We start from the raw sequence: 23,321 nt of genomic DNA, 5'->3' as shown, positions 1-23,321 counted from the left end.
TCCTTGTCCATGTGAAGGACAAACATCAACGTGCTGCTGTGTGCTTTGGACCAGCCCTGCCAGTGGCTTTGGTGTAGCCTCTATGGTGTGACCCCAATACCCAAAGTACTGGGTGGAGTGCAGAGGATGCATTGAGATCCAAGCAGCTGAGGGGATGGATGCAAAGCTGTCCTCCCTCCCTCCCTGCTTGGGCATCAAAGCAGATCGTAAGACTTAAAAAAACACAACACCAAACAGCAAACAAAAAACTCACAAGGGGTTTGAAGATGACCCTGCTGCATCCCTTCAGGCTGAGCACACAGCCTTTCTGCTCCTGTCCTAAAGAGCTGCTTATCTCACATGCTGCTGACTTCAGAGTGCCCAGAAAGTACTCTGTGATAGCAAACTCAGCTGAAATGTGGTTATGCATTAGGATTAAAGGATGGCCCTACATTGTTGGCTATTCTGGGGTGAGACCTCTAACAATCTGTCCTGTTGGGCCACATGAGATGGGTATTTATGCTATGAGCGTCCTACTGAATCATGCATTGGGATCCAACTATAGCAGCCCTGTCTGCCCTTGTGTGCATCCCTTGCAGGCATTGCAGCCTGGGGCTTTGGAGCCTGTGAGAAGAAATGACTGCAGACCAAGAGTCTTGTTCATATGTCAGTGTCCCAGGAACAATTCCACGGCTCCTGCTATGAATACAGCTCTGGCTTACAGGATACTCAATCACAGATTTGGGTGGTGAGGTTCTGTACCACCAGCATGCACCCCTCAAGCCTTTCTCCTGTCCTTAAGGCAACTAACTGTGGTGTCTCCTTGAGGTTTAATCCCATTTCAGAACTGAAGGGTCAATGCATTTGTGTGTGTCATGCTGCAACCCGTATGAAACTAACAAAACCATGAGCAAGGCGGCCAACCTTTCCCCATTTACTTCCAAGCCTTTCAGGTCGACTATTCCACCCCATGTTCATCACCCCCTGGAGGCAATTTTCCCCTTGGGCCTCCTGGTTCATGAGGAAGCATCTCTTCTGCAAGCAAGGTGTTGAAGGAGGGTGGAGCGAGGTGACCCTGCGGTCTATGTGGCTGCGATGGAACAACACGTGCCCACTTGTGAAACATATGACAGGCTGCAGGCTTGAACACCAAAACACCACTTGCGGTTTCCCCAGATGTCCCAGAGCCAGTCCTTCCTCAGAAACCACCATATTGGGCTCGCCTGGAGCCACCTGCTATATATTCAGGGCTCTTTCATTTTCCACCCCAAGACCGCGGAAGAGCAAGGGGAACAGAGGTACCTTTGTTTGGAGCCCTCTGTGCTTTATTTTTAGTGTTACCATGCTGCCTCAGAGCCAAGAGTGAGGTTTAGGACTGCTGCAAGCATCTTGTTCCATAAAGCCAGCAGCACAGCTCCCAGTCCAAACAGCACCCAGAACAAGAGGGAAACAGCTGGTGGATGGCCAAGGTGTGGGAAGGAGACCATGGGATGGGGTTGTGTGGCAGAGGGGAGATTTAAGAACAACCATGTAGGGTGCATGGTTGGATGGATGAAGGGTTTGTCCTCTTTCAGATGAAGGCTTTGGTAGGGCTTGCAGCTGGGATCATGTTTAATGCCTTGTGTAAGGTAGACATCCCTGGCTCTGCCCATCTCCAAAATGTAACACCAGAGAAGCATCCAAGGCTGATGCTGACTCACAGGTGGAGGACCAGAAGCCCCAGCAGACAGAGGAAGGTTTCAAGGTACCCATGCCACACTGCACAGTGACTTGGCCCAGACTTTCTGTGGCCTCTATACGAGCTCTGAGTAGTTTCTGCAGATCTCATGCTGACCCAAAGGTGCATCCTGCACCTCACCTGGCCTGATGAGCTACTCGCTGCAGCTGCACTGAATCTCAGTGGTTTGGAGCTCAAAGACTTTCATTGGTTTCTGTTCATTTGGGTTCTTCTCTGCTGCCTTACTGAAGTGAAACCTCAGTGCCTTGTGTTAGCTCTTCTTCATCAACAGCTCGTCCATCAGCAAGCCCCACAGCAGCCCATGTCTCCTCCAGCTGATGGTTCCTGGAGTGTTATTTGGGTTCAAAGCCAACCTTACTCTTGAGATACGTCAGGCTGGAAGTCCATGGTGACAAGTCTCCTACATGAAAAACAGACTCACTGAGCTGGGTAGAAGGATGTTGAGGTCTGGATCCAGCTAACTTCTGGAAGAGCTCTACAGCCATCCCTATCCCTCTAGAGGCCAAGTACAGACAACCACAGCTCAATGGAAGGTCCAAACTCACAGTCAAACTGCTCAGGAATACAATGCAAACCAGCTACAGCTGCTTCCTCCAACCCATTGCTGCTTGGCCTGGGCCCCACTGGCCCCTATAGGCGTTAGAAAAACAGTCACTTTTTATTTCTAGACACCAGAGTTTCCAACTGGTTTGATTGCTCAATGTCCCATTTCAGCATAGCAGCCTGTCCATGTTGAGCATCTCCAGGCTCTTCCTGTGAGCGTGTTGTAATATGGGAAGCACCTTGCTTTGCATGGTCACCAGCTGAAGGACATCCCCATGCCACAAAGAGTTGGCCAGTCCTAACACCAAGGAAACCTCTGTGATGAAGGAAGCTTGGTGAGATAACTCACCTGCAGTCCTCTTTGGCATTGCTCAAAGATTTGGATTTCTACTCTACCCTGCTGGTGGAACTTGACTCATAGCCCTCATAAAATCAACCATGTGCAGGTAACGGGAGGGGAGGGATGCTCTGAAGGCATTTCACCAGAGTGGGGAGAGCTGAGAGTGAGGGCTGCTTTCACAGGAGCTGAACCCTTTAGGCAGGCAACGTGCTGGGTTCCCCAAGCAAAAATGTGGCTGCAAAAACTAGGGCTTATATGAAGGAAGGGAGATTCCAGACTCCAACAAGAAAGACAGCAATTTATTTCTCCAAACCCATTTCTCCGATCATTTTTGCCATAACATATGATATAAGACCATAAAAACAAGCTCCACCTAAACCACAGCTGTTAAAATACAGAGAAACACCATGATACATATTTTGTTTTGTCAGACCCTTGGGTTTATTATGACACCAAGGCTGTGAAACCAAGGCCCAGATTGAAATGCCCTCCCTCCCCACTGAGTTTGCATGTGTTTAAATGTTTAATCTTACTCTATTTTTGCTGGGTGCAATTTGCTTCCAACAATGCCAACACCCTGATGCAACAGCATGGCCAGGAATGTCAAATATGGGCAGGCAGGCAGTCACAAGCCAACCCACTCAGATAGCAGAGAACCTGGGCTTGTATGAAAGAAGAACGCAGAAGAACTTTGACTCAGCTCTAAAACCGAGCCAGCTCAAGAGAAGGGAAAAAAGGTAAAGGATTAGAAATTACAAAGACATCTTTGTAATGTGGTAATTGAAAGAACAATGACTCTTTAAGTTGGAGAAAGATTTGTTTTCCCTGTTTCTCCCACAGTGCGTGACAGTAGGTGGATGTAAAAGTGTTGGTCCCGCTTCTTGCTAGAGTGGCAGTCGTAAACTTCCTTACTTGATGTTTTACAGGCCAGGAACCACAAACTGCAATGTGATTTTGGAAACAAGTTGTGAATTTCAATAGCAGACGTTAGTAATAAGTTAATGGTTCTTCATTCAGCTTCTGATGAGCTGCAAAGGGAACCTTGCCCTTGTAAGAGTACATGGGTGTGAGTGCAGAGCAATTTCCATCACCCAGCTGGAGGGTGATGTCAGCATTGTCCTGCTAACAGCAGGCTCCCATCAAGCCTCAGCTATAACTGGGAATTGCATCTAGATCTTTGCTTAATGCCATTTCCAGCTCAGGAATTTGAAATGTAACTTGGTAACAACCTGTTTGCTCACCATGGCCATAAAGGAAACTCACGTTTCCTGGACATCAGTGCTCTATGGACATAAGCCAGGTTCCCATGGCCGTGCCAATGGTGCCCTTCTCCTCTCGTCCCCAGCATTTCAATTCCCTGCCCAATCTCGTGCATCGGGACCAAAACCTTGAGCTTGGCTCTAAATCCACCCTGCGACTCGAAACTGCCCAAGGCCCCCAGTGAAGTTCCTACCAAAATCAACATTTCCCCATTTTTGCAGAGTGATGCTGGATGGTGGATGGGAGCCCCTCGCACGGTGCAGCAGCCCCCGATGGGAAGAAGCATGTAGGTGGAAGCAACACGGGGCTTTGAAACAAGTGATTCCCTCGCCTGGATCTTTCTGTTCTGTATTTCTTTTGAGCAGTAACCACTTCTCCCTGTGATAAATCTGGCTCATGGACACATCTGCAGGGTGCTGGAGGTGGTGTGTCTGCAGGTTGGTCTTCCCAGTGAGAAGGGTTTACAAACATTGAAAAGGACAAGCTAGGGAATGGTACTGACTCCCAGCCCTTGTTTCGTATGGGAGGAGAGTCTCAGCACCTCCTTTACATAGACCCTGAGCATTTAGTGTTTGCTGGTTTGGTTTGTTGCTCCTACCCAAATTCCTACTGGAGGGTTTTCTCAGCTCCTCAGTGCTCATCACCAATGGTGGATGAATGGATATCTGCCTGTCCATCCACAGGGTTCTCCAGAACCTGGAACAGAACTGTCTCCTCAGGGCTGAGTATAGCACTGGTCATGCATGGAAAAGCAGGAATCTCCTGGGTTTCTTCTGATGTGCCCGAGAGTGACTTCAATGGGAAGTGCTGCTTTGGTTCCTCTTTCCTGGCAAGTGACATTGCTGTCTTCTCCCTAGTGGATGTATGGGGGAAGGAAAGCAGTGTCAGGCCAAGCAGGAGGAAAGTGAGTGTGCTGCACTGCTTGGCGACTGCTCTGCCCTTGGGGTGGATGTGGGAAACTCTCAGTTTCCACTGGAAACTCTGGGGTAATTAAAACCTGGCTGTAGGTTGTGAGAAACGAATGGGCTTTACAGGTCACCGTGCTGGGCAGTGAGATTCATGGTATGTGACTTCCCTGGGAGAAAAGCAGGGTAGTTCCTACTCTACATGGGCCCCCATATTTCAGCATGGATGCATCAGAGGAACCTCACCATCAGAAAGAAGCAGTTTTCGCTTGGTTCAGAAATCTTTTTGCAGCAAAGAATGGTAGAATATCTCAATTTGAAAGGGATCATCCAGCCCAACACCCGGCTCTGCACTAAAATTCAGCCTTCGTTCGGGACATATTCACAACAGACCCAGTTATGCCCCAGTTCATTACCTTTCCAGCCCTTGTTTCATCATCCGAAGCTGCAGGTGCAGTAATTTCAGCTGGCTCTGAAATAGCCCTCCGGAAGACACACGCTTTGGCTCCGAAAATCCACAAAGCTACAAAAAATCCCCTCACCCACCAACACTGAGCTGCTCTCGGTTTTGTATTTTGGCAAAGTGGAGTTTCACTGCAATGAGCTGCCCCGAATGCTTCGGTTACCACTACAGCCCCTCTTCTTTCTGCAGCTCTTTGTTGTGCGCTGTTGGTGGTTTGGGCTCAAATTGTCCGTATTTAGTCAAATCAGAGCAACAACTTCACTTAGAGATGCACCAGTGTGATAAGCACGTGTTGTTGCTTGCATGGCATTGGGCAATCATTGTGAAAAGACCTTTTATCCAAGTACCCCCAATTTCCAATGGGTGTGACAAGAAGGAGGTGATTTTGGTGCCCATTAGCACCCAGTGTTGGCTGGTGCAGGGAAGGGGACACATGCTGACTCAATGACCAACCCAATGAAGCATTGCTCTACCATTTCCAACTGGGAATTTCACATCCAGCCAGTCTGCATCCCCTCATCCATCACCATCCACCACCCTGATGTCAAGCCAAGCCCTGGTTCTGACCTGGACTTCAACCTATGCCAGGACTGAGAACACGGCTCTTATCAGGATCTCAGCCATTTGGAGCTGTGTTTGACTACCCGAGATGCAGCTCTGAGATGGAAGAAAGCAAACACCACGACACAGCTGGATGGCTTTGCAACGCCGTGCATGAGATCTCACTTCAAATCCCTCCTGAATACCACAGGGGCTGCTGTGAGCCGTGTCGGGGGTGCCCCTGCTTCAATCAGAATTTCCTTCCATGCTTTCCCTTCTGGCATTACTGTAAGTGTCTCGCAGCAGCAGTGACAGGGTGAAACTCAGTGTGCTGAATTTGGTCCCCGGTTTCATTTACATCAGGCAGAGAGTGCTGAGTGGATTCTCACGTGTTAAGCAGTGAGGTCGGGCACGTGATTCACCCTCACCTTTGGAGGGGTCATTCTTTTTGCTGTTGTTCATAGAGATGTAGCATTTTTGATCTTCAGCAGCTCTCAATGTGCTCACAAGTTCATGAGGCAGGTGCAGACACAAGGAAGCACCTGCAAACCCTCAGCACAGGAAGTCAAGAGCATCCTCTGGCCCCATGTGCATCAGCTCTGCACGTGCTGTCCCTACAGGCTCCCTGCATGGGGTCTGCATGGATCCCCACTCTGTGGGGTTCTGTGGCACCCCTGGCAGCAGCTCCCCCTGTCCCTGGGGTACCCTCAGATATGACAGCAATGATGGAGTGCCCCGGCAGCAACAGTGAGAAGCAAAATCCACATGGATAAGCAATAAAGAGCGAGAAAACTGGGTGAGAGATGAATCCAGACCTCAGGGCTTTGCAATACAGCTGGAAATCTCACAAGGCCAGGCCGCATCTCATGAGATTTCTGACACTTCCCACTTCTGGCTGAGCCTGAAATACCACAAGAACAACGCTGCGTCATCACTCTCAGTGATGCCCGTGCTTCCCATACTCCTGCATGGATCATCCCAGCATCCCACCAGCACCACACTGGGTCCCACCAGCAGTCCCATGTGGCAATGCTGTCTGCCACCCATTCCCATCCTTTAAGACCCAAGCACCAAGCAGGAAGATATTTTTGGCCAAGAAATCAAATGACTCATCCGTGGATATGAAGAACTATTTCGGGAGGGGAGAAAGGCTCAGCCCTATGCCAGCAGCTCGCTGGGCACTGCGAGCATCCATCTCCATGGGTGGCTGCAGGGGGGATGTTGCACTGCACCAAGCCCCCCAAGTGACAGCCCCTAATAGCAAGGGTGGTTGTGCAATCACTGCACACATTTCAGCTCCGTCCTGACCCTTTCCGCCCCCCGGCTGGGTTTGTTATACAGAGGAAGCTTGTTAGGAGCCTTGACAAACAGACAGGAAACCGAGTCTTTTGCTGCGCGTACACATTGTCTGCCCGGGGCTAATTTGGAACAGAAAAAAAAACCCACCCTCATTTATTTCTTTTTATTTATAAATCCTGAGCTTTTTGCTTTGAAGGCAGACGCACACTCTTGTTTTGCTAGGAAGGGCACAGGGAAAGGGGAAGAGTGTCCATCTGAAATCCGGGCTCTGGTGCTGCTGTGGGGTTGGGCCAGGCTTGGACACCCGGTGGGACATTATGAGATGCCATCTATTTGCACCAGCACAGCCCAACAAGGTGGTACCACAATGGTTGGATGGCTCTGGGTGAAGAGTTTGGCTTGGATGCCCCATGGGATGTTATGGGATGCCAAAGAATCATGCAATCATAGAAACGTGTGTTGGAAGGGACCGCTGAAGGCCATTTAGCCTCCTCTGCAATGAACAGGGACATCTACAGCTAGATTAGGTTGTTCAGAGCCTGGTCCAGCTGTTAGAACATTATGGGATGCCATCTATTAGCACCAGGACAGCCCAACAGCGAAGCACTGCAGTAGTGCAGACACAAAGACTCACAGTGATGAAGAGCTTGGAAGCAGAGACCCCAAAGAACCTCATAAGGTGACGGTGGCGTGTAAGTGATGTTGGGCACAAGCATACAGCATCTACCTGATGCCTTGTGGCTATGGAGGGCTGTGGGATGGGAAAGCAGCATCTCCAGACCACAGCCACCCATGCACCATAGCAAGTCAGCACTTGGGGACATCACCACTTGGTTACAAAGTCACTGAGGTCCCCACTGGTGTCATTTCCCTAGTGAGATGTGCAGGAAAGCGAGAGACCCCTTTGGAAATGGTTTTATTTTTGAATGATATTTTCCATGTACTGGTGGGTATTTCCAGAGCAAGGTAGTGAGATACGGGCGGACAGATATTACTCACCGCAAACAGGCTCTTAAAAAGTGAAAACGCGAAGTCGAAAGCTACCGAACCTGCAGCAACTTCCCAAATCCCACCCGAAAAGGAGCAAAACCCACCTAAAAGGGAGCAAAAAAAAAATTAAATAATAAAAGCTCCAGCGCTGCTATTTTTTATTTCTTCTTGTTGTCACCGTTGTTTTTGGAGAAACTCATGCTCTGTTCTGAGAAAGGGGAAGCGTTGGGGCCATTGGTTCTATGGGGCCATGCATCCTCTGCCCCTTCCCCATGACCCCCCAGGAGAGCAAAGAGAGGTGAGTCGTGGGGTGATGCAGAGGGCAATGCTGAGGTCTCTGTAATGGAACCTGGGATGTGCTGCAGGATGGGACACAGGGGTGATGCCCTTAGGGTTTACATGGATGGATTTGGTTATGGGACTCCTCCATTGCTGTCCTACACGCTCACGTCCTACTGATACACTTGGCCTCAGCTGCACCCATCGGCCGCACCGGCTCTTTTCTTTATTTAACCCTCCCCAAGTGCAGGATCGAGGAGTCACTTCCACATTTCCCCCCACACTGGCCACTGCCAAAAAGCCCTGGAGCCGTTTCGCACCCTCTGCCCGGCCACCTTGTTGCAGATGCTCAAACCACAGCGCCTTCACCCAGATGGACATGGCTAAAAATACCGTGTGGCTACTGAGGGTCCTGCAGCTGGAACTGAGGGGTGGGCTAAAAATAGGGTGAGTTTCAGAAGATCACCCAGTGTGGGATGAAACTTGGTCTGCCTGAGCTGAGCGTGGCTGAGGGCTGAGTGTTGCTCATGAAGGAGGAATAGAGGAGCACGATGGAGCTCATGCATGGGGTTTATTGGGCATCTTTGCTACATCCCTGTTGGCTGTATGGGATTCACGCATGTATTATAGGATGGATATTAAGAAATATCCCTTCCCCAAAAGAGTGGTCAGGCCTTGGAACAGCCCAGAGAGGTGGCAGAGTCACTGTCCCTGGAGGTGTTTGAGAACCATGGAGACGTGGCACTGAGGGACATGGTCAGGGGTCATGGCGGGATGGGTTGGGGTTGGGTTTGGTGATCATGAAGGTCTCCAACCTGAATGATTCTGTGATTCTATGGTTTACTGGTGTTTTACCACTACCTCCTTACATCACCAGTGCTATTTTGGGGGGCTCATGCATGTATTTCATGGGAAATCCTGAAGATATTCCACAATTTTATGATTTTATGATCATTTCTACCTCTGTGCATCACTGATGTTTTCTATCCAGGACTCATGGTCAGGCCAAGTAGCTGCCTTATCGAGGACCAGGGTTAAATCTGTACCATACTCACAAATTTCTCTTGGGGAGACAAAATTCCCTATAACTCTATGCAGCTGACAACACCCATGCCAACCACCCTGCCCAGAGGATGCTCCAGTTGGCAGTCACATTTAAGTTCAGCCATCTGGTGGTGCCATGCTTGAAGGTCATAGATGGGTCCCCTCTGAGCTTGGGTTGAGCCCATGGGTCGCTGTGCCCCTGCCTTGCACAAGCCCTGCTGCTTCTCCTTCCTCACACTGGGTGAAATCAGAGCTGTTATTTCACAGCGCAGCTTGTGATTTATGGCTGTAATCTCAACCACAAGTTGAGCTGGCAGTAGTTAGGGGAGCCACGAGGAATAAGCGAAGGGCTCGCTATATATTTCTGCATCCTCTATGCTCTTGAGGTTTTTATTCCTTCAAGGTGAGAGCAAGGAAATACGGCTTTCTGCTGAGTAAAGAGGGGACAATTAAAAGGGAAAAGTGCTGGGGGTTTGTACTGAAGCAGCTCATGTAGGGCAAATTTCTGAACTCTGAGACTTCAGGTCACTATGGGAAGCAGAGCAATGCATGGGATGCAGCATGAGCAGCTCCACGAGCAGATTTAGGAGCAGCCGTGTCCCTTTCTCCCCTCTCTGCTGCTCCATCATTTACTTTTATGGCTCTCAGCTGTGAATCAACCTCAGTCCTTCTGGGAAGTGCAGCTTCGCACTGATCTTAATGGGTCCTTAAATCAAATGCATCTCTGTAAGGGTGCGTTGGCCAAATGGTTCTGTGCTTCTCCTTTCAGAAAGGGATGGGCTGTGGGTGTATGGCATGTCTAGAACCCAGAAATGCAGATAAACCCCAGGCAGGGCTGAAAATCCCAAACACCGGCAGCCAGCAAAGCCACAGCACTGTTGCATTCATCATGATTATTACCATTCTTGCTTATTTTGATCTTTATTTAAGATTCACAGTTCTGAATTCCCCAGATTTTCTTTGCCTAAGGGCTTCTTTTATACCAAACATCAATATGGGAGCCTGGGGATGCCATAACCCCAAATTTTCCAGCATGGGAGCATGTAGAACCATTTACCCCATAACCTCCAATGTGCTCAGAAGAAACCCACCACGTTCTGTCTGCTTCTTCTCAATTGACAGAAGAAAAGGCTATTTTCCAGTCTTGCTGCAGCCTAAGGAGGAGGCAGACAGCATTAAGCCAGCTGAGGAAATGACCAAGCACTAACTCCCCTGCAAGGTATTGGGATCGTTTTCATTACATACAATCTCTGCAGCAACCCCACAGTTATTTTCCAAGACAAAAAAGGTTAAAAAAAAAAAAGAAGAAAAGTTCTTTCTTGGCCTTTGTTATTTGCTAATCGACTTTGACATTTATTAGCAATTATTTATTTCCTTCCCCGTTGGCTGTTTGTGGTGTAATTTTTCAACAAAATAGGCATTACTCAATAAGAACCTCTGCAAAAAAAAAGGCAATTATGAAATGTGACAGAGTGCGTTGCAGGGACTGAGAGAGGAGTTGGGGGCCCCTTGTGACACAAGAGGTTTGTTCTGGGATTGATGGAGCCGAGCAGGAGCAGGTTTGGTCCCCAAGGGCAAACAGGGACTGTCCCCACTATTTGCAGCCATTGCATGGCTCAAAAGGAGACAGTGTTTTTGGCAAAACAGCTTCTGGCACCTCCTGGGTGATAAGTTCTTTTGTCTCCATTGGGTTTGGTGATGAGGAAGGCTGGAAGAAAACAGGATTCTTGTTCCTTAATGAAAATGCACTGTGCTGGAAGGCTCCCATGAGTTCCCAGAAAGCCACAAGGTAGTGCAGAAACGAAAAAGCTTCCAGCCAAGTGCAGCAGGAGGGTTTCCCCATTTCACCCTTCTGCAGAGCAGAGCTGCTTGGCTCTGCAAAATCCCCCTGAGAGCCACTTTCCTGAGAAAGGGTTTTTATGGCTTCTTGCACGCAACGAGCTGCATCCATAGGGGAAACAAAGCTCTGTATCGAGATGCAGGAGATTGCTAGGAAATGAAGGCGCACCTTGCAGCCCCTATCACATATGGGCATGGTGTTGGGTTCAGCGCTGGGGGCAATGCTTGGGGTGACGCTGGGGTCAATGCTGGCCCCTCTCATCCTACCCTGTTGGGGGAAAAACATGCAAAACCCATCCCAGAAGGGGTTGGGGGAAGGCAGGAAGCAGTGCGGGGTGAGAGTGTGAGCTGCTCGAGGGTGGGGGATGGCCCACATCGTTCTGCTCCACTGCAGCTCTCACCCAAAATTATCAGCCCTGCTGCTGTAATTTTGCTGGGGAGGGTGACTTGATTTTCCGAGCCATTTCCTGGCCAGGACCCACACGAGGGCTGGGTTACTCAGCACCAAGAGGTGCAGAGCTGGGCTGGTTCTGCTGAGTGCTTTCACATGGTGTTGGTTCTATCAGATCCGTAGGAGCTGGAGATGGAGCTTTGCACAGATTGCTCAGAAACGTGAATCTGGCACTGTGCAAATCACTGTGGTCTGTTTGCATGCTGCAGGAATGACACTGCTGCAGTAGCATGGCAACCATTATACAACAAGAACCCCTCCAGGAGATGATGTGCTTGCTAAATCATCCATGCTCTCATAGGCAGTGTACATCAGAGCCTCTGCTGGCACCAAATGCCCCCTGAGATGAGATGAAGCTCAGCCACAGAGCTGCAGCCTTGTGCAGCTGAAATACAAAAAGCTTATTCAGTGCATGGATTTCTTTGTGGCCAGTGAGTTTTAGCAGCTGCTACTGAAGAAAACAATGAAGTTTTTCCACTTGTGCAAAATATTACAACATCGCTTGCAAAAGGAAAATGCAACTTTCGAGCAAGGCAAGGCCATCCCTGCAATTAGGAGGGATGAATCTTGTTGGAAGAGGTGCATGAGGATTACTGGGGAAAGTACCTTGCTAGAATTAACAGCTGGAGAGCAGCAATGGAAATACTCATGTCTATGATCCAGAGCCAATAAAAGGCTCTGCAGCATTAATTTGAGCTGAATGACTGAAAGCAGAGGCTGGCCAAGCTCTGCTCTGATCATAGGGCTGAGTCATGGAGAGCCACGTGCTGCAAGGTGGGGGGAAAGAGAGCACTGAGCTGCAGGTGGGATTTTCCATGGTGCTGGGTAATGGAGCATTGCACAGACAGAGTTTGCTGTGGATCTGTCTGCCTGCTCTTTGTTTGGGCACTGATTGCAGCCCATGGAGCTCAGTGAGGCAGTGGTTTGCTCTCTGATAAGCATCCCATGAATGTGGAGATGGATGGAGAAGCCACTGCAGCGCTTCCCATCCTCAAAAGGTGGAAGATGGTGGGTTGAGGGTTGGACTGGATGATCTCAGTGGTCTTTTCCAACTTCAACCACTCCATGACTCTACGAAAACAGGGAAGATAGAGACCCATCTCCATTATCTCACTGGAGGCAGAGCCCTGCACACACCTGGGCTTGATGCAAGGAGCCTGGCCTTGGGGTGCTCTGCACTTCAGAGAAAGCCTGAGGGCTGTGCAGACCACTTCCTCAAACTCACTGCTGTTCTGCCACCATTGAAAGCAACGAAGACTGCTGCAAAAAAAAAGCCAAACAGATGAGAGCACTGGGTGGCAATGGGAGAAAACACAGGGGAAAGTGGAGAGGGTGCCTGCCCTGTGCTGAGGGATGGCACTATGGGTCCCTGCATGTGGCTCTGCCCTTCTTTGTCCCCCAGGCACATCCTGAGGTTGTTTTAACTGTGGGCACCTTTCCCCATTCCTGAGCTCCCCCTATGGAGCCACATCCTTCCAATGCACTCGGGATAATGAGAGCAAACTTGACCCTGTGCACAAATGACCCAATGATTGAGCTCAGATAGGGACATGCCTTTAGTTCAGGCATAAAAAAGCTGCAGGAGACGCTGCAGCAACCTTACCATGCCATGCATCTGTGCTTGCATGGCAAAGGAGATTGGCTTCATACATTGGGGCTGCAACTGTGCATGGCATCACCACAAGGGAAAAGAGAGTGCTCTGCATGTCAGAAGTCAAAGGAGCTCCCTAAGGGGATGGACTGAGAGGAGATGGCAAAGCTGTAGGGGAGCATATGGGATTGCTGTCCCCATTGTCCCTATTGTCCACATTGTCCCCACAGCTCAGGCCTAGCAGGAGTACAGCGAGGCACCCGGTCATGCCAAGCCACATGATCTGTGGGGTCGGAGCAGCGACAACAACAGGAACAATCTGTGGGAGAGGAACTTAGGATGAGCCCAACTTCTCTAAAAGTATAAAAAGACCCCGGGGGCCGCAAAGACACCAACTGCACGCCCTGCGCTGCCGCCGCTGCCGCCGCGCAGCCCCTGACGGTTGGAGCTGGCGTTGTCCTGGCGTTGTGCAATACAGTGGCTGTGCTCTTTGGCATCAGCTCACTGCTCGCTTTCTCTGCCAGAAAAGGAAACACAACCGCACCGATGTGTCTTTGCAAGAGAGCAAACGGCTCTGCCCTGCACAGACGGCGCGTGGGGGGTGATGCTCACATGGAGAGTGAACAAACAGCACCCCAAATCCCATTAGAAAGCAGCAGAGAAGGAAACTGCAAGGAAATTGCAAGGAAATCTGCTTCCTGTAAGAGATACTCACACAGCTCGAAGCGGGTGTTGAGTCACTTAATTCAATCTGCTGACAACTCGGAGCAGACTGTCGGCACCTTGCTGGCTGGGCAATTGCTCACAGCAGGTTGCTCCTGTTGTGTGTGCTCCTCCTTTGTAAAGAAATGCCCCCTACCTTTTCCCCCCCTCCAACCACAGGTAGTGCAGCAGAAAAGTGACAACCTGAAAGGACCACATCACTGTGCTTTGGAAATGGAGAAGTGCTGTTGCTCTGCTGCTTGGCATGCAGATTGTTCACTCCATTGGCAGTAGGGATGTGGTGCTCAGAGCTCACCCTCAGCTCGGGGTATCCTTCCCCAAGCACAGAGCTGTACCACTGGCCACAGTGCCTTCAGGACAGCAGCTCCAATAGGGATCATGCAGCAGCCTGCAATTTAAGGATTTTAGCTTGACTTCACTCTGGAGAGTAAAATGTTTTGCTGATTGGAGAGAATGGAATAGCAAGGGGAAAAAAAACTGATGGCAAATTCTGAGCACTCCTGCTCAGACCCCTTGGGTTGGGGGTGGGTCACTGGAAGGAACCAGGAGCAGAGATTCCAGGAATTCTGATTTATAACCAATAGCAATGGGAGAGAAACAGGCACAGGTGCTGCTTCTGACCTGACAGTACCGCTTGGAGGTGGACATCTGCTATGCAGATCTGAAGAGGAAGGGTCTCAGTGTTCAGGCTGCTCTCCTTCACATGTCACCTCCTGACATTGGGAGATGTCCCAGGGCTGAAAAGGAAAGTGAAAGCCCTTTGCCATGCCCATTTCCCCTTAGCAATGCTTGTTCACCTGGAGAGCTTGCACATGGATAGGTAACCTCATCTCCAGGCAGTGCAGGGATGGGGATACGCCTCTGTGCATACCCCATGCTGCTGCATGGCCCTCCTGTTCCCCACACATGGGTCTGGCCCTATTCCAGCCGCTGTAGGTCTCCTGGGGACGTGGGATTTGCCCAGAAGCACGAGAAGACATTCATACAGCTACTGGGAGGGGGGTTGTGAAAGCCCAGCACATTTTTTTCCCCCTTTAACAAATGACCTTTGTCTTTCCTTTTATTTTCATTTTCAGGCTCTGGCCTTCCAGAGGTCAAGCGGTTTAAGAATCTTGGCAGGAAGAAAAAAAAGCAGGATTCATCCTCTTAATTGCTTTATCTCTCTGGCTACCACGTCATCCTGCTTCGGCCAAGGTCAGTAAGTTTCCTAAGTCATCATATCCCAGAATGACACCAGTTGGAGCCCAGGGGACACATGGAACTCATGCTGAGATGCACAGCCTTCGCACGAACACCCATCGCCTCCCTGGCTTTGTCTCTCCACTTGAGAGTCTGTGCAGTTCTTGTTTTGCAGAAAAAGGAAGGACAATTCTGATGTAATGACAGGACTCTGGGAGCTGGAGATTTATGGGGGAAAAAATAAGCAAATAGTGAGCAGCTCTTGATGAAGTGGTGAGAAAGCACCTGCAATGGGCTGCCATTGCCTTGCCTCTTGGGTATAGCTGACTACATGAGGTCATACACACCTGAGACAAGAAGCAGCCCTAAGTCCCCATCAGTTCGATGTGCTGCTCTTAATTAACCCTGATTAATTACCAGGTGGGAGCAGCACAACCAACCTGCAGTTAAACATTGACGAATTGCCTCCACAGTGGATATCTAGGAATCTGTTGAGCTAAGGTCATTCTTTCGGATGTGCTATAGGGCTGATTTAAGTACCCACTGGGAAAGGTTCTATTCCAGCCTCTTGTTGCCATTAATGGGGCAACATTAATGCCATTAATCCACCTCCTGCTAATTCCTTAATAGTGATCAGATCATCAGCTCTTTGAAAGCAGAAGTGGCACAAGTGCTTTGCTTTGGTCTCTCTCACAGGTAAGCATGGAAGTCTGGGTTAAGAATACTGGATGTCCCCAATGCTTCCCCACAACTCCTCTGTCTCAGCAGAGCATTTTTCTGTTCATTTATTGAGGTTTCAGCCTGGGAGATTTTTCCCCATGGTACTAATGTTTTTCTTCTTGCAACTGAAGTGCATTTGAGAATTCATTTCTGAAACTTCCCTGCTGCTAATTTTACACCAGGGGGCTGTCAGAAAGAACGTGAGAGAAATGAAATCTGTTATTTTGGTGGCTGAGTTACCCTACAAGGGGCGATGGGCAAAAGGAAACCCAGAGACCTCTCTACTTGCTAACACTGAATCTCCTGTCTCAGTTCCAATAGGCTTGTGTGATGAAGACCAAATCAGGGCCCAATGTGACATTATTCAGCCCTCCTTCAGCAGTCACCTCTCTTTGCTCTCTTGGTAAGGGCTGTGCCTTCTAGCTAAACAAACACTTCAATGTGCTTATGTCAGGGAAGGCATATTAAACACAATTAGTATGAGGAAATACATCAGTGTGCTGGGAATAGACACGTTCCTGGGGAGCTTATTCATTTTACGGGGCTGCCCTGGGCTAAGATTGGGTGAGATTGGAGCCCAGCTTTACCCTGTGGCAGATTGCTTCAAGCAACTCTTCTTTCTCATCCTCCAGTAATTTGTTCCACATTCTGTTCAAGACTGGAATTTAAATACAATGGGAGAACACACCTGTGAATTTCTCTGCTATTCATGACAGTGCATGGTAAGTACCGATGGGTGGATCGAGTTGTATGCAGGGGTTTGGGTTCTGATGGGGCTGCACTGATTAGGGTTCATCTTGCTTGAAAAGGACAGGTAACTGCAGGTCCTGCCTCAAGTCAAAATGAAAGCCAGGAAAGATGCTCAGGGTCAGAGTGGGAAAGTGGTTTCCTCCATGGCTCGTCAGTTATCTGTCTCATCTACCTCTTCTTGAGGGCAGGGTAGGGCAGTTCTCTCACTACTAAGCAAACATTGGTATGGGCTGTGTGGTTGTGCCCGGAAAAACCACTTGAAGCTCCAGGCATCTTCAGTTCTGGGAGGGTTTGGGTTGGCACCTAGTGACGCTCTATGTCACAGAAACAGAATCATTTGAGTTGGAAGGGACCTATAGAGATCATCCCGTCTAACACCTCTGTATTGAACATAGGCATCTATGGCTCGATCTGGGTGCAAAGACCCCAATATCAGCCCACAGTGTGAATTTGCAGGTGATCCTGGTACTCAACACTGGGATCAAGCTGTGTCAACAAATAGAGTAGTGAATGTGAGCCGTGTTCAACCTTGAAATTGTTCCCATCACCAGTTCTGGTGCTTTCTTAACCCCAATTAATTGGCTATCATCACCATAGGTACTCAAGATACCCAGCAGGTCCTCCATTGTATCTCAATGCCTTCTGGGACTCCATTTTTAGGCCAAAACTGTGCCCAAGAGAGACGTCACCTCCTGTTTGATGAGCTTTTTCCCCTTTCCTGGCCCTGCGGTGTGCCAACGGAGCAGGTCATGGGACAGCCCGCCCCACAACGCACCCACCGCATCTCCGCGCGGTCCCTTCTCGCCTCTGATTTCTTTTTTTTGGAGAGGCCAGATTTTGACCATAAAAGGGAAGAATGGAATGTTGGCCAACACGCCATGCCCCGATTGGCTGAGCACCTACTCATGATGGTTTCGGGGGAAATAACCAGGTTGGAGTCATTTTCCTCTCCCCCCCTGCCCTGAGAATGAAAACAATGAGACCAAACCGTGTGGTTCACCATTGAAACCAAGGCAGGACTTTTTGTGTCTGTGCCTCTTATTGTTTTTGGTTCCACCTGCATGAAACCGAGCCCTCACTTCTGTGTGTGCACGGCAGCTCTGTTTACCATCCAACATCTCTGTGGCCGCTACAGTTTGATGCTATCTTGGAGGTGAATGGGAGCGATCTGGTGGCCAGGTTGGCCAGGAACCACAACTGCCTCCTGGCAGCCTTCTGTTGGGAGAACCCAAGGACCTCCTTCTTGTGGTTGTGTATCCCATATCCACAACCAAAACCCAGCAGAACAAAGTGACTTTGTGCTTGGACATCCCTCCCACCCAGCTGCATTGTGACTGCCCTCATTAGATCATTTCTGTGGCTGAAATAGGACTTGACTCTCGTGAGTCATTTGCCTAAAACGTGCCACCAGCACTGACTTACAACCCTTATTAAACACGATAAAGAAGCTGAGAGGGTTTCCTGGAAATGTTCTCAGCCTTGAGTTTGGGAGCAGATGTTGGCAGCAAGCAAAGTTCTTCTAAGCTATAAAGGCATTTTCCTGTTTAATGATTACCCTGAGAACATTTAAGGCTGAATCAGAGCGTTTGTGATCAGTTTCACCCTTCTGGAAAGGCCACACCCAGAGAAATTCTTCTCTCATTGCCTTCACACAGTGAGAACAAGGTGGTGGTGTTGGTAGTGCTGGCCCTGGAGCCAGAAGCTGCTCCCAGTTGTCACCAACTTCTTCCCATTTGCTCTCCATTTGGGGCAGCTTTGGTGCCAGCCCTACTGGGCTCTGAGCAAGCCCTGGTTAAGAAGTAATTCTTCTATTAGCAGCATTCCAATGGCACAGGGTTTATCCTACAAAAACTCTTCTTGGCCTCCTGCTTGCAGGAATCCCTTTTGCAAAGGAAACATTCCCAGTGCTGGTTGTTCCAGTGCTCATTGAAGCCTCTTTGGTACTCAGTGCAAATCTTCTTCCCTATTGCTCCTCCATGGCAGTGTTCTCACTCTTTCTGGGGCAGCACTTTGCAGATAAGCTCCAGAGACGTTTCAACATCACCCACCTTTCCACCAGGCCACTTGCTTTGCTCTCACCCATGGCTACCATTGCTCTCCCATGGCAGCATTGCCTTGCATCACTTCACCACCTGCTGTAATTCCTCTTGTTGCTGCTACCACAGCTATTTCTTCATAAGCGACGAGCACTGAGACTGACCTATCGCAGCATCACTGCTTGTCCCCACAAAACCAGAGGGGAACCAAAGCATCTTACTCACTAGCATCGGAGCAGTGCACCCCATCACCTCCCTCCTGTTGGGCAGCGGTTTGGGAGAGGAGGAAGAGGTGGCTGTGCTCATTTTGGGGCAGAGAGCTTGTTCCTGGTGTCGTTCTCCACCATTGTGGGTTATCTGCAATGCTTGGGTTTCGGGTTTTGGAGAGCCAAAGCCTGGAGGGAACCTTTTTTGCAAGATAAGGATGAAGGTGGCACTGGGAGGGCTGTGGATCTGTGTGGTTCATGGTAATGCTGGTGATGAAGCAGCTCTGAAAGCTGCAGCAGGATCCATGGGTAGGGCCAACACAACCAAAGGTTTATGCAGTGGTTTGCTGCTGGTTTTGCTAAGCAGACCTGAGTCATCGGGTTCTTGGGTCTGAGCTGTGCTGCTCTACAGTGTGCATGGCACTAGCTGCTGGAAGCACAGCCTACGCCCTCTGGGCAATGTGGATGTAGGCTTGTCCTTAAATTACCCCACGGGCAGAGCTATAGTGATATCCCCACTGTGAACACAAAGGTGACGGGCTGCATTTGGAGCTCCTGTTGCTTCTGCCTGGGGGTCTCCAGGATGCTACAAGCCCTGATCCTGTACAGGGTGCAAATGGGAAATACTGAGTGGGAGCAAAGCAGATTTTAAGGGTAACATAGACCTCACAAAGGCTGGCACCCCACCTCAAAGGGCTGTTTTTCCCTGCTGGGGTGGGGACATTGCCCAGTGCACAGCAATAGAGCCCAGCAAGCAGCAGGGAGAAGTGTGCCCTGCAAATAAGCATTGGGAAATAAATAATACAATAATAACAATTAAAACCCAAGAGCTGTAAGTAGACAACAGCTCGGCTGGGCCCCGTTCCTTATTTGCATAGCTGGGCTCTATCTGTATGAGATGCCTGGCTACCAGATGTTCCCACATTTGCATGTAGGGGATGTGGCAGTCCCAGGGGTGTCACTGTTGGATGGCGATTGCCACCCAGTGGCTGTGCTTCACCTTCAGCCCTGAGAGCACCCAAATATACAGCGTCACTGCTGCATGAGTCTGCTGCTTTGCCTTCCATCTGCAATCTGGGTGCAGGGCTCAGAGCTACAGCTGTGTTTTTGTGTTGACATCAGTATTAAAGAATTACTCCTACAGCCTGCAACAGAACTATTTTTACCCCTGCAGCAAGTCCCTCACCCTTATTTCCACTAATTAAGTGAGTCTCACCTTCATATAAACACCTGGTGGTGGTCCCTTTCAACTCAGCTGCTGTTAATGGAGCTAATTAGGAGCAGGTTGCTTTTGTTGCAGCATTGGCTGCTGCCTCGGTGTCAGTGTGCTTTGTAGGTGGTGTGTCCTGGGGTTGTGTTTGGTAAAGGGTTGTTCCTTGTTCCTGTTGCTGGAGCTAAAAGGGCAGCATTGTCCTATGGGTGTTATTGCAAGGGGAATGTTGCTGGTTGCTGTAGCCCAGCTCTGGGTTTGCTTTTGCTTTGTGCAAATTGCTCTGTAGCATAGAATCAGAATGGCCTGGGTTGAAAAGGACCACGGTGATCATCGAGTTTCAACCCCCCTGCTATATGCAAGGCCTCCAACCACCAGACCAGGCTGCCCAGAGCCAGGGTATGTCCCAATCCTTCTTTGCAGGGCAGCATTCGTGGGAACTGCTCAGCCACTTTCTCTTGCTGCAGAACTTCTTCCCTCCGTGTCAGCATTTAGTTTACACTCTGCTCATCTGGGAGGGGAAAAAAAATAGAGAGAGGAAAGAAAAAAAAAAACACCCAAAAAACTGTCTCCAAATCGTTTCCTCTTTCTGTGAGAGGCGGTGCTGAACCAGAAGACAAACACAGCTCATTGCACTCAATGGAGCTCTGCTCCAGCTCCTTTAGGCTGGGTTTTTGGGGGTAGAATTGGGTTTTTTTTGTGTTCTGAGTGCTCTGTGGCAGCAATGACTTACAGCTTACCAGAAACTGCATCCTGACAGAAGCCAATATCCCTTTTCCTGATGAGTTTTGCTTCTAAACCCCTCTCTAAGTCCTCACCTGTGTATTTTGGGGTGGGAGGACAAGAGGCTGCATGCAGCTAAGGAGCAAACCTGCTTGAGATTCTCTTGGAGTAAGCCATCTCTGAGACCTCAAACTGAGCTGAGCACTCATTTGTGGAGAAAAATCCCTTCACAGCTGGGAGACCTGAAGCCTGAATCCCCTTTGAATTTCCCAAGCTGTTTGTATGAAGCTGTGCTGCTAACAGATGGGTGTTTAGACACAGTGATTCAGGTGAATATGGCATTAAAATGCCTGGGGAGCCAGAAAGCCTGCTTCTATGGGAGCTTCTTGTTAGGATTAAATCCTATTTCCCCACATGCTGCTGGTGGTTAGCAATGCGGGATGCTTAGGATGCTCCACACACAGGAAGGGATGCGCTTTGGCAACTCCAAGTTCACAGCAGGGGGAGGAAAGCTGTGCTGTGTTTTCTGCCCAGAGCTCTGCTTTGGGGGCAGGTAAATGGAGTTCAGGGCTGCGACCTCACTCAGTGCTGTGCACATTTAGCCCTTTGTGCAGCTGAACTGAGGGTTTCTGGGCCTATCTGAGCAAAAAAGTCACCCCAAGAGCTCCAGAGAAAGCAGAAATTCAGCTTTTCTCCCCCATCCCCCTCCAAATTAGCCCAGCAAAGGCACTGCGGGGTTTCAGAATGTAATCTCTTCTCAAACTTCCTTAAAAATGTGCCTGCATCCTTCATTAAGCTTTCTTTTTCCTAAGGCTGAAAGGGGGGGGGGGAGGGCAACCAGCTCCCAGTGCTGGTTCTTTGCAAGCAACTGCTTTTATTTCAGATGATTTCAGGAAGCTTCTAAAGAAAACAAGCCCCGTGGACTTTAGGTACAAAGTCCAAGTGTTTGCTTTTGGAGCAGATCATTGTGTGCCCTATCCATCCTATTTATAATCACTAAATGGCTCCTTAAGTTGCGTCGCCTAAGAAGGATTTTTCTTAAGTACTTCAATATGGAGATGATACAGATTTAAGAGGGTGCCTGGCTTTGTCATTCAGCACAGCAGGGCTGTTACATTCTGTGCTGATCCCGCTGGGATGGAGGGGATTAACCTGGAAGGGGATTTGGGGGAGGCAAAAGCAACCGAGCCCAGGAACCCAAACTGCAAAGCAAGCCTAGCGCTGAGGAAGCTCGAATTGGGGATGATACGAAGGAAATGCCTTTGTATGGAGAAGATGGAGCCCTTCCGTGCTGCTCATCCGGCTTCTGTTGGAGGCTGCCTCCCTCTAGCGAATGCGAGCAGAACCCGCAGGCAGCTGCTGTGCATGCTATGGATGCGGTGCTGTGCTCGCATCTTGGTGCTGTGCATGGTATGGGTGTAGTGCTGTGCATGCCCCTCAGATGCTGTGCATGCACTTGGAGAATTCTTGCATTCTGGGTGTTGTGCACTCCATGGATATCTCCTTGTGTGTTGTGCACATCGCAGCTCTTAGTTTAATCAGAGCAGCTGAATTGAGGGTATAGCAGCTGCTTGTGGTGCTCTGCTGCATAGGGAGCAGTGGCAATGCCCAGGGCATCAAGGCAGACTTGTCTTTGGAAGAGATCTGCAAGTACACAGGTAAGTGAGCAGCATGAATTTACAGTGAGCTAGTTCTCTGCATCGAGTGGCTGCTGTGTTTTCCATCCCATCCTACGTCCCACGGGCAGGATTTGCTGTGCAGTTGGATATTCGTTTGCTGCTAAGGGCATGCTTTCATCCAACTAGCTGTATGATTTCACTGCTTCCTCGAGGGCTTGCCTGCAGCTCTAGCTCCTCCAGGCTGCGTTAGCAACCACTGCAGGCAGAACAAAGCTGCACCACCACCCAAGGGTAGCACCGTGCTCAAGAGCACATCTGAAAGGGAAATGTATTTCCCCAGCAGCAATTATTGCAGCTCATGCTTTTTGCTGGCCAGGGGAGCAAAGGCTGTTGGAGGTTTTACAAGAAGATGCTCTTTTCTGTGCCTGGGGAGGGTTTTTGACTGAGAAGCATGGCAACTGCAAAGGGCCCTTGAGCAGCAGAGGACAGAGAGAACCTATGGACAAGAGGACTGATAAATGGCATCAGACTGTTCTGATCTCATATAGGGATCGAGCAGGGTGCACTGCACCAAAGGCCAAAATAAATGAGCTGAATGTGTTGTAAAAACGGAGCTTGCAGATGCCAGACAGCAGTGTTGCAGAGAGTGTGCTTGGCTAATTTGGCTGGTTGCTATGAAAATCAATATTGTGGGGCAATAAAAGCCACAAGGTGGCTTCGCTTGTGTCAAGATTTTAGGGTACGAGATTTTCTTCGCACTCTTTAGTATGTGGATCTGTTTCTTTTGTGTTTCTGTTGTGTTTCTACCCTGTTTGCTACAGGCCCAATGTCAAGCAGATCTCCATCCAGCCTGCACCAGGGCAGCATAGCAGCAATAATCCCACTGCACTGATG

At 49.5% G+C, this 23,321-nt stretch overlaps 1 long non-coding RNA gene across 2 annotated transcripts in view; it reads left to right on the top strand.

Annotated features, from left to right (window-relative positions):
• The first annotated feature begins 16,392 nt into the window (after positions 1–16,392).
• Positions 16,393–23,321, top strand: part of LOC107319435 — a 55,900-nt gene continuing 48,971 nt past the window's right edge. Inside the window, exon 1 of one of the 2 annotated variants that reach the window (XR_001557809.2) lies at positions 16,393–16,605. This is a non-coding gene — a long non-coding RNA (uncharacterized LOC107319435). Of the gene's footprint in view, positions 16,606–22,034; positions 22,467–23,321 lie in introns of those variants that run through there. The other variant, XR_004308678.1, reaches the window with a different exon arrangement.

The sequence above is a fragment of the Coturnix japonica genome, chromosome 11 (genome assembly GCF_001577835.2).
Source record: "Coturnix japonica isolate 7356 chromosome 11, Coturnix japonica 2.1, whole genome shotgun sequence".
Taxonomy (NCBI): Eukaryota; Metazoa; Chordata; class Aves; order Galliformes; family Phasianidae; genus Coturnix; species Coturnix japonica.
Note: the sequence above shows the minus strand (reverse complement) of the source record. Positions and strands in the feature narration are given on the sequence as shown.